Raw genomic sequence first — 11,627 nt, 5'->3', positions numbered from 1 at the left:
GCTGTTGGGGTTATATTTAGGAAGTGGTTCCCTGTGCCAATGTGTTCAAGTGTACTTCACATTTTCTCTCCCATGAGGTTCAGTGTGGTTGGCTTTATTTTGAGGTCTATGATCCTCTTAAACTTGAGTTTTGTGCATGTTGATGAATATGGATCTATTATCATTCTTCTCCATGTTGACATCCAGCTATGCCAGCAGCATTTGTTAAATATGTTTTCTTTTTTCCATTTTATATTTTTTGCTTTTTGATCAAAAATCAAATATTCTTAGGTATGTGGGTTAATATCTGCGTTTTCAATTCAGTTCCATTAGTCCTCCTGACTCTTTTGATGTCAATACCAGGCTGTTTTCAGTATTGTAGCTCTATAGTTGAGTTTGAAGTCAGAGATTGTGATTCTTCTAGTAGTTCCTTTATTGTACAGTATTTTTTGTCTATCCTGGGCTTTTGCTTTTCCAAATAACATTGAGTAGTGTATTTTTGAGGTCTGCCAAGAATTTTGCTGGGATTTTGATGAGCATTGCATGGTAAGAAGTTGCTTGGTAAGATTTCTATTTTTGCTATGTTAATTCTACTTACCAAAGAGCATGGGAGATCTTTCCATTTTCTGATGTCTTCTTCAATTTCCTTCTTCAAAGATTCCACTTACTTGGTTAGAGTTACTCTAAGATAGTTTATGCTCCTTGTAGCTATTGTGAAGGGTGATACTTCTCTGTTTTCTTCCTCAGCATCTGTGTAAAAGGAAGGTTACTGATTTTTTTGACTTAATCTTGTATTCTGCTACATTACTGAAAGTGTCTATAAGTTGTAGCATTTCCCTGGTAAAATTTTGGGGTCACTTATGTAAACTATCATATCATCAGCAAATAGTAAGAGTTTGACGTCTTTTTTTCAATTTGTATCCCCTTGATCTCCTTTTGGTGTCATATTGCTCTAGCTAGGACCTCTAGAAGTATGTTGAATAGATATGCAGAAAGTACACTACCTTGTCTTGTTCCTGATTTCAGTAGGATTGCTGTGAGTTCCTCTCCATTTAGTTTGATATTGGCTGTTTGCTTGCTGTATATTGCCTTTTATATGATTAGGTATGTTCCTTATATCCCTACTCTCTCCAAGACCTTTATCATGAAGAGATGTTATATTTGTAGAAGACTTTTTCAGCATCTAAAGAGATGATCATATGGTTTTTCTGTTTAAGTTTGTTTATATTGTGGATTATATTGACAGGTTTCCATATGTCGAACCATCCCTGCATCTCTGGGATGAAGCTGACTTGATCATGGTGGATGATTTTTCTGATATGTTCTTGTATTTGATTTGTCAGTATTTTATTGAGTATTTTTGCATCAATGTTCATGAGTGAGATTGGTATATAATTCTCTTTCTTAGTAATGTCTTTATGTGGTTTGTGTATCAGGGTAATTGCAGCATCATAAAAAGAGTTTGGTTAGCTTCCCCTGTTTCTATATTATGGAACATTTTGAGGAATATTGGTATTAACTCATCTTTGAAAATCTTGTAGAATTCTAAGCTGAAATCATCTGATCCTGGGCTTTTTATGGTTGGGAGACTTTTGATGACTGTTTCTATTTTATCAGCAGTTATAGATCTACTTAATTTGCTTATCTGGTCTTTATTTAATTTTGGTAAGTGATATATATCCAAAAAGTTGTCCATTTCTTTTAAATTTTCCAATTTTGTAGAGTAGAGGTTGTCAAAATATGACCTAATGATTCTCTGGATTTCATCTGGTCTGCTGTTATGTCACCCTGTTCATTTCTGATTTTGTTAATTTGGATATTCTCTCTCTGCCTTTTGGTTAGTTTGGATAAAGATTTGTCTATTTTGTTGATTTTCTCGCAAAACCAACTCTTGTCTCATTTATTTCTTGTTTGCATTGTTTTTATTTTTAATTTCAGCTCTCAATTTTATTATTTCCTGCCATCTAGTACTACTGGGTGAGTTTGTTTCTTTTTGTTCTAAAGTTTTCAAATGTTCTGTTAATTCACTAGCTTAGGATTTTTCCAGCTTCTTTATGTAGGCATTTAGTACTATGAACTTTCCTGTTAATACTGCTTTCATTGTGTCCCATAAATTCAGGTATATTCTGTGATCATTTTCCTCGATTTTAAGGAAGTCTTCAATTTCTTCCTTAACCCACTGATGATTCAGGTAAACATTGTTTAATTTCTTTATGTTTTCATACTTTCTGAAATTAGTGTTGCTGTTGAATTCTAATTTTAAGCCATGGTGATCCAATAAGATACAAGGGGTTACTCAATTTTTTTTATTTGTTTCATTAGCTAGTATGTGCTCAAATCTAGAGAAAGTTCAATGAGGTGTTGAGAAGAAAGTACATTCTTATATGTTTGGATGAAATGTTGTATAGATATCATTTAAGTCCATTTGAGTCACTACTTCTGTTACTTCCCTTATTTCTCTGTTAATTTTTTTGTCTTAAAGACCTTTCCAGAGGAAATAGTAGAGTGCAGAAGTCTCCCACTATTAGTGTGTGGGGTTTAATATATGATTTAAGATTTATTAATGCTTCTTTTTTCCTTATTTATTTAAAGAATTTCCACTTCCTTCCCTCCTCCCAATACCCTCCTGCTCCCCCCACTCCCCCTTCTCCTCCCTCACCATTCCCAAGAGCAGTTAGGGTTTCCTGCCCTGTATGAAATCTAAGTTCCTTCCCCCTCCCTCCAGGTCCAGGAAGGTGAGCATCCAAACAGACCAGGATCCCAAAAAGCCAGTCCATGCAGAGGAAACAAGAACAGTGCCATTGTCAATGGCTTCTCAGTCATCTCCCATGTCAGCCACATTCAGAGAATCCGGTTTGATCACATGCTCATTCAGTCCCAGTCCAGCTGGCCTTGGTGAGCTCTCATTCGATCAGTCCCCTTGTATCAGTGGGTGAACGCACCCTTCGCGGTCCTGTCTTCCTTTTTCATGTTCTCCTTCCTTCTGCACTTCATTTGGACCTTGGGGGCTCAGTCCAGTGCTCCAGTGTGGGTCTCTGTCTCTATCTCCATTCATCGTTGGGTGAAGGTTCCCTCTGGTTCTGCTTTCCTTGCTCATGATCTCCCTCCCTCTGCTTATCATTTGGACCTAGGGAGTTAAGTCCAGTGTTCCAATATGTGTCTCTGTCTCTAACTCCATCCTTTGCCATATGAAGGTTCTGTGGTGAAATGCAAAATATTCATCAGTATTGTTATGGGCCAAGGCCATTTCAGGCACCCTCTCCTCTGCTGCCCAGGGAACAATCTGAGGACCTCTCCTTGGGCCTGGGAACCCCTCCAGAATCAAGTCTCTTGCAAACCCTAAAATGGCTCCCTTAGTTGAGATATAAACTTCCCTGCTCCCATAACCATCCTTCCTCCCTCCCCACCTATTCCCCAAGCCATCCCCAATCCTCCTCCTTTCCCCTCTCCCTAACCATCTCCCCTTACTTCCACCCCCCAACCCCCCATGCACCGAAGTTTGCCTGGCAATCTTGTCTACTTCTAATATCCAGGAGGATAACTATATGATTTTCTTCATGTTCACCTTCTTATTTAGCTTCTCTAGGATCACGAAATATAGACTCAAAGACCTTTAACTATGACTAGAATCCACTTATGGGTGAGTACATACCATATTCCTCTTTTTGGGTCTGGCTTACCTCACTCAGTAAAGCGTTTTCTATTTCCATCCATTTGCATGCAAAATTCAAGATGTCATAGTTTTTTACCGATGAGTAAAATTCTAATGTGTATATGTTCCACACCTCTTTTAACCACTCTTCTATTGAGGGGTACCTCGGTTGTTTCCATGTTCTGGCTATTACAAATAGTGCAGCTATGAACATAGTTGAACAAATACTTTTGTAGTATGATAGGGTATCTCTTGGGTATATTCCCAAGAGTGGAATTACTGGGTCCTGAGGGAGGTTGACTCCCAGTTTCCTGAGAAACAGCCACACTGATTTCCACAGGGCTGCACAAGTTTGCATTCCCACCAACAATGGATGAGTGTTCCCCTCATTCCACATCCTCTCCAGCATAGGCTATCATTGGTGTTTTTGAGTTTAGCTATTCTGACAGGTGTAAGATGGTATCTCAAAGTTGTTTTGATTTGCATTTCCCTGATCACTAAGGAGGTTGAGCATGACCTTAAGTGTCTTTTGGCCATTCGAAGTTCATCTGTTGTGAATTCTCTGTTCAGTTCAGTACCCCACTTTTTAATTGGGATAATTAGAGTTTTAGTGTCTAGTTTCTTGAGTTCTTTGTATATTTTGAAGATCAGACCTTTGTCTGATGAGGGGTTGGTGAAGATCTTCTCCCAGTCTGAAGGTAACCTTTTTGTCTTACTGACAGTGTCCTTTGTTTTACAGAAGCTTCTCAGTTTCAGTAGGTCCCATTTATTCATTGGTACTCTTATTGTCTGTGCTACTGGGGTTCTACTTAGGAAGTGGTTTCCTGTGCCTATATCTTGTAGACTACCTCCCACTTTCTCTTCTATCAGGTTCAAAGTGGACAGGTTAATGTTGATGTCTTTAATCCATTTGGACCTGAGTTTTGTGCATGGTGATAGATATGGATCTACTTTCATTCTTCTACAGGTTGACATCCAATTATGCCAGCACCATTTGGTAAAGATGCTTTCCTTCTTCCATTGTATACCTTTAGCTCCCTTGTCAAATATCAGGTGTTCATACGTTTGTGGGTTAATACCCGGGTCTTCTATTCGATTCCATAGGTCGACTTCTCTGTTCTTATGCCAAAACAAGCTGTTTTCAATACTGTTGCTTTGTAATAGAGTTTGAAGTCAGGGATGGTAATGCCTCCAGAAGTTCCTTTATTGTATAAGATTTTTTTGGCTATCCCGGGTTTTTTGTTTTTCCATATAAACTTGATTATTGTTCTCTCAAGGTCTGTGAAGAAGTTTGATGGGATTTTGATGGGGATTGCATTGAATCTATAGATTGCTTTTGGTAGAATTGCTATTTTTACTATATTGATTCTCCCAATCCAAGAGCAGGGGAGGTCTTTCCATTTTCTGGTATCCTCCTCAATTTCTTTCTTCAAAGACTTAAAGTTCTTGTCACAAAGGTCTTTCACTTCATTGGTTAGAGTTACCCCAAGATATTTAATGCTATTTGTGGCTATCTTGAAAGGTGATGTTTCTCTGATTTCCCTCTCTGCTTCTTTATCCTTTGTGTATTGGAGGGCAACCGATTTTTTGGAGTTGATCTTGTATCCTGCCACATTACTAAAGGTGTTTATCAGCTGTAGGAGTTCTTTGGTAGAGTTTTTGGGGTCGCTTATATACACTATCATATCATCTGCAAATAACAAAGTTTAACTTCATCCTTTCCAATTCGAATCCCCTTGATCTCCTTATGTTGTCTTATTGCTATTGCTAGAACTTCAAGCACTATATTGAAGAGGAATGGAGAGAGTGGACAGCCTTGTCGTGTTCCTGATTTTAGTGGAAAGGCTTTGAGTTTCTCTCCATTCAATTTGATGTTAGCTGTCGGCTTGCTGTATATTGCTTTTATTATATTTAGGTAAGATTCTTGTATCACTAATCTCTCCAACACCTTTATCATAAATGGGTGTTGTTTTGTCAAATGCTTTTTCAGCATCCAATGAAATGATCATATGGTTATTTTCTTTCAGTTTACTTTTATGATGGATTACATTGATAGATTTGCATATGTTGAACCAGCATTGCATCTCTGGGAGGAAGCCTACATGATCATAATGGATAATTTTTCTAATGTGTTCTTGGATTCGGTTTGCCAGTATTTTTTGAGAATTTTAGCGTCGATGTTCATGAGTGAGATAGGCCTGTAATTCTCTTTCTTGATTGTGTCTTTGTGTGGTTCTTTTATCAGAGTAAGTGTAGCTTCATAAAAGGAGTTTGGCAATGACTCTTCTGTTTCTCTATTGTGGAATACATTAAGGAGTATAGGTATTAGCTCTTCCTGGAAGTTCTGGTAGAATTCTGCATTGAAACCATCTGGTCCTGGGCTTTTTCTGGTAGTTAGATTTTTGATAACAGCTTCTAATTCTTCACAACTAACAGGTCTATTTAGATTGTTCACCTGTTTTTGGTTCAACTTTGGTATATGATACTTATCTAAAAAATGTCCATTTCTTTTACATTTTCCAACTTTGTGGCATATAAACTTTCGTAGTAAGATCTAATGATTCTCTGAATTTCCTCTGTGTTGTGGTTTTGTCCCCCTTTTCATTTCTGATCTTATTAATTTGCATGTTCTCTTTCTCTGCCGTTTGATTAATTTGGATAGGGGTTTGTCAATCTTGTTGATTTTCTCCAAGAACCAGCTTTTCATTCATTGATTCCTTGGATTGTTTTCTGTGTTCCTATTTTGTTGATTTCAGCCCTCAGTTTGATTATTTCCAGTCTTCTACTCCTCCTGGGTGAATGAGCTTCTTTTTTTTTCTAGAGCTTTCAAGTGTGCTGTTAAGTCTCCAATGTGTGCTTTCACCGTTTTCTTTAATTGGGTACTTAGTGCTATGAACTTTCCTCTTAGCACTGCTTTCATAGTGTCCCATAGGTTTGAGTATGTTGTGTCTTTATTTTCATTAAATTCAAGGAAGACTTTAATTTCTTTCTTTATTTCTTCCTTGACCCAGGGATGATTCAGTAGATGACTGTGCAACTTCCACATGTTTGTAGGCTTTCTGGTGTTCCAATTGTTACTGAATTCTAACTTTATTACACGGTGATCTGACAAGACACAGGTGGTTACTAATATTTTTTTGTATCTGTGGAAGTTTGTTTTGTTACCAAGTATGTGGTCAATTTTCGAGAAGGTTCCATGAGCTGCAGAGAAGAAGTTATATTCTTTCCTATTTGGGTAAAGTGTTCTATAGATGTCTGTTAAGTCCATTTGATTCAATACCTCCAAAAATTCTCTTATTTCTCTGTTAGGTTTCTGTCTGGTTGACCTGTCCATTGGTGAGAGAGGTGTGTTGAAGTTTCCTACTATTAGTGTGTGTGATTTGATGACTGCCTTGAGTTCTAGAAGAGTTTCTTTTACATATGTAGGTGCTTTTATATTAGGGGCATATATATTCAGGATTGAGACTTCTTTCTGATGAATTGTTCCTGTTATGAGTATGAAATGTCCATCTCCATCTCTTCTGATTGATTTTAGTTTGAAGTTGATTTTGTTAGATATTAGAATGGCCACACCTGCTTGTTTCTTAGGTCCATTTGCTTGGAAAACCTTTTCCCAACCCTTTACTCTGAGTAGGTGGCTGTCTTTGTGGTTGAGGTGTGTTTCTTGTAAACAGCAAAATGTTGGATCCTGTTTTCATATCCAATCTCTAAGTCTGTGCCTTTTTATAGGTTAATTGAGTCCATTGATATTAAGTTATATTAATGACCAGTGGTTGTTGACTCCGGTCATTTTTTTTTTTGGGGGGGGATAATAGAGTGTATGTGTTTTTCTTCGTTGAGTTGTGCTTGTGAAGGGTCGCTAGATGTGTGAGTTATTGTAGGCAGTGTTGGGAATGTTGGATTCCTTGGGTTGTGATTTTCCTTCTAATATTCTCTGTAAGGCTGGATTTGTAGGTACGTATTGTTTAAATTTGTTTTTATCCTGGAACATTTTGTTTTCTCCGTTGATAGTGAACAATATCTTGGCTGGGTATAGTAGTCTGGGCTTGCATCCATGGTCTCTTAGTTTCTGCAGTACCTCTATCCAGGACCTTCTGACTTTCATGGTTTCCATAGAGAAGTCTGGTGTAAGTCTGATGGGTTTACCTTTATAAGTTACTTGATCTTTTTCCTTTGCAGCTCTTAATATCCTTTCTTTAATCTGAATGCTTTGTGTTTTGATTATTATATGGCGAGGGGATGTTTTTTTCTGATCCAGTCTTTTCGGTGTTCTGTATGCTTCTTGAACCTTCATAGGAATATCGTTCTTTAGGTTGGGAAAGTTTTCTTCTATAATTTTGTTGAATATATTTTCTGAACCTTTGATCTGCAATTCTTCTCTGTCTTCCAGCCCTATTATTCTCAGATTTTTTTTTTATTATGTCCTTAATTTCCTGAATGTTTTGCGATGAGAATTCGTTGGATTTGCTGTTTTCTTTGGTCAGAGCGTTTATTTTCTCTATTGTGTCTTCAGACTCTGAGATTCATTCTTCCATATCTTGTATCCTATTTTGGTTATGCTTGTTCCTGAAGTCTCTGTTTGTTTACCTAGATTTTCAATATCCAGCCGACCCTCGGTTTGTGTTTTTTTCATTGCCTCCATTTCAGTTTTCAATTCTTGAACTGATTCCATTACCTGTTTGATTGTTTTTTCTTGGTTTCCCAGGGTATCGTTTACGAATTTACTCATTTCTTCAATCTTTTTGGTATATTTCTCTTCCATTTCTTTACTCATTTCTTCAATCTTTTTGCTATATTTCTCTTCTATTTCTTTAAGTGAGTTTTTCATACCCTGTTTAATAGACTCTATTGTTTTCATAATGACACTGTTTTCCACTTCTTCCGGAAGAGGGTTGTCAAGTCCTTCTTTCGTAAGATCGCTGGGATCTGATGTTTTCATGTTGTTTTTCAGATTGTTGGAGGAATTCTTGCCTTGGCTCCTGCCCATCTCTTCCTTCAGATGATCTCCAATGGCTCTTCCCTCTGCTGGGTCTTCTGCTACAGGATTAGTGCCCCTTGCTGGCCAGAAATCACTTTGCCTGCAGTCTTACCTTGCTGCAGGCAGGCTATTAAAACAAAGGAACTCCCTCCAGTTTGCCCTCACTGCCCAGTCCCGGCAGTGCTCACACAGGCTGAGTTGGAGGATTTTATGTCCCGAAATAGGGAGAGAGGAAGGGAAGGGGTTCCTGGCTGAAAGTGGGGATGGGGTAGGAGGGGAGAGGGTTTAGGTGGGGAAAGCCGCCCCTTCGGAATACCCAGGGAGATAAGGATGGCGGAAAAATTGTGTGTTCCCTTACTGGTCAGGAACACACTTACCCCTTCATTGTATCTTCTGCTACAGGATCAGTGCCACTTGCTGGTCAGAATTCTCCCTGCCTGCAGTCTTACCTTGCTGCAGGCATCCATCTTCCCTTGCTGAAGGACTCTGGCCAGTCCTTGGTAACGTACAGCTTGGAGCTGAGTTTTCAGTGGCATGATCATGAACCTTTCTCAGCTGGGCAAGTTGCATGCTGCCTCTTCGGTGGTCTGCGCAGGAATCTGAATGCTTCTTTTACATATGAGCATGCACTTGTATTCTGGACATAGGTGTTCAGTATTGAGATTTTTCTCTTGATAGATTTTTTCTATGACTAATGTGAATTTGATCGGAAATTATTTCACAGTGCCTTACTCTGAGGTGATGTCTGGCTTTAAGGTTGAGGTATGTTTCTTGTATGTAGCAGACAGATAGTTTCTGTTTTCATATCTAATCTGTTAGCCCGTGTCTCTTCATAGGTGAGTTGAATCCATTTATATTAAAGAATATTAGTGACCAGTGATTTCTTTCTCCTGTTACTTTAGTTTTCAATGATGGTGATGTTATTTTGTATGTTTTTCCTTCTATGGGATTTGCTGCTGTGAGATCATCTATTGTCTGTGTGTTTGTTGAAGTAACCAACTTCCTTGGGTTGGAGTTTTCCTTCTAGTACTTTGTGTATGGCTGGGTTTGTGGCTAGGTATTGGTTAAATCTGGGTCTGTCATGGAATATCTTTTTTGTCTATCTTTGGTGATTAAAAGTTATGCTGAGTATAGTTGTCTGGGATGGCATCCAAGCTGTCTTAATGTCTGCATAATATCTGACCAGGATATTCTGGCTTTTATTGTTTTCATTGAGAAGTCAGGTGTAATTCTGATAGGTCCGACTTTACTTGGCCTTTTTCCTTTGTGACTCCTAATATTTTTTTTATTCTGTATGTTTAGTGTTTTGATTATTGTGTGGCTAGGGAACTTTTGTTTTTGGACCTAGTCTATTTGGTGTTCTGTAAGCTTCTTCTATTTTCATAGGCATATCTTTCTTCAGGTTGGGAAATTTTTTTTCTATGATTTTGTTAAATATATTTTCTGTGCTTTTGAATTGGACCTCTTTTATACCTATTATTCTTGGTTTGGTCTTTTCCTGGTGTCCATATTTTCTGGATATTTTGTGTTAAGTTTTTGTTATATTTAATGTTTTCTTTGACCAATGAGTCTATTTCATCTATTGTATCTTCAGCACTTAGATTCTCTCTTCTATCTATTGTATTGTGCTGTTTATGCTTGCATTTGTGGTTCCTGATAATTTTCTCAAAAGTTTCTGTTACCCTAATTCCCTCGACTTCGGTTTTCTTTTTTGTCTCTATTTCAGTTTTCAGGTCTTGAATAGTTTCTTTCATATGTTTGATTGCTTTTTCTTGGTTTTCTTTTAATAGATTTGTTGATGTCTTCAAATTTTTTGTCTTTTCCTCTATTTATTTTAGGGGATATGTCATTTCCTCTTTAAGGGTCTCAAACATTCTCCTAAAGTTATTCTTAGGTCATTTTCTTTTGCTTCATCTATATTTGGTTGTTCAAGTCTTATTGTTGTAGGAACACTAGTTTTTCCTGGTGTTGTGTTTTTCTTGGTTATGTTGCATTTGTTCTTACTTTGTCTATCCATCTTTTCCTCTGATTGATGTAGTTAAGGTTTTCTGTGACTCTGGTGATCAATCTTCCATGTGCCAGTGGATCCAAGACTCAGATGGTCGCTCCTCATGTTGCAGTCATGGCCATAGCTCCAGTCACCCCATTGGTCACTCCATGTTCCTGGAGGTTGCTTGGCACTCCTGGGGCTTGCTCAGTAATACCAGGGGTCACTTGTGCCTGCTCCCGTGGAGATTGCTTGCTTGGGGCTATTTCTGCTGAGGTTGATGCTTTGGGCCTGTGCTGGCAGAGGTCGCTGACTCAGGCCTGCTCCAGCTGAGGTTGTGGGATTAGGCCTGCTCCATTGGATGTAGCTGGCTCAGCCCTGCTACCTAAGAGACCACTAATTCATTCCCGGTTCATCAGAAGTCTCTGGTTGGGGCCTGGTCCCTCAGCTCTGGTTCCCTTGTACATGCTCCTGGCCCTACAGAATTCACTGACTTTGGCCTGATCCCTTGGCAGTTGCTTCCTTGTACCTGCTTCTATGGAGTTCACTGCCTCAGGCCTGTTCCACTGGAGGTAGCTGGCTTAGACCTGTTTCTGTAGATGTTTCTTAGATCTGTTCCCTGGCCTTGGCCCATTCTCAACAGAAGTCCCTGGCTTGGGCTTGGTCCTACAGAGGTCTGTGGCTCTGGTCCACTCCCTCAGAGGTCCTAGAGCAACTGGACCCTCTAGTGCCTGGCTCAGGCTACTTCTTGGGAGGTTCCAGACTCATGTGCTCATTCCCACAGAGGTCTCTGCCTCCGGCCTACTCCCTTGGATGTCCCAGATTTGAGCCTGGACCAGTAGAGATCCTGGCTCAGGCCTACTCCCTTAGAGGTTCCAGACTAACACCCTGATCCTCAGAGTTCTCTGGTGCCAATCTGCTCCCTCAGCAGTCACTCCCTTGTATCTGCTCCTGAGGAGTTCGCTGTCTTGGACATGTTCCTGCCTAGGTCACTGGCTCAGACCTGTTTCTGTAGATGTCCCTAGTCTGGG

The sequence above is a fragment of the Myodes glareolus genome, chromosome 1, assembly GCF_982192425.1.
Source record: "Myodes glareolus chromosome 1, mMyoGla1.1, whole genome shotgun sequence".
In the NCBI taxonomy this organism is placed as follows: Eukaryota; Metazoa; Chordata; class Mammalia; order Rodentia; family Cricetidae; genus Myodes; species Myodes glareolus.
This window is presented reverse-complemented; position numbering follows the sequence as displayed.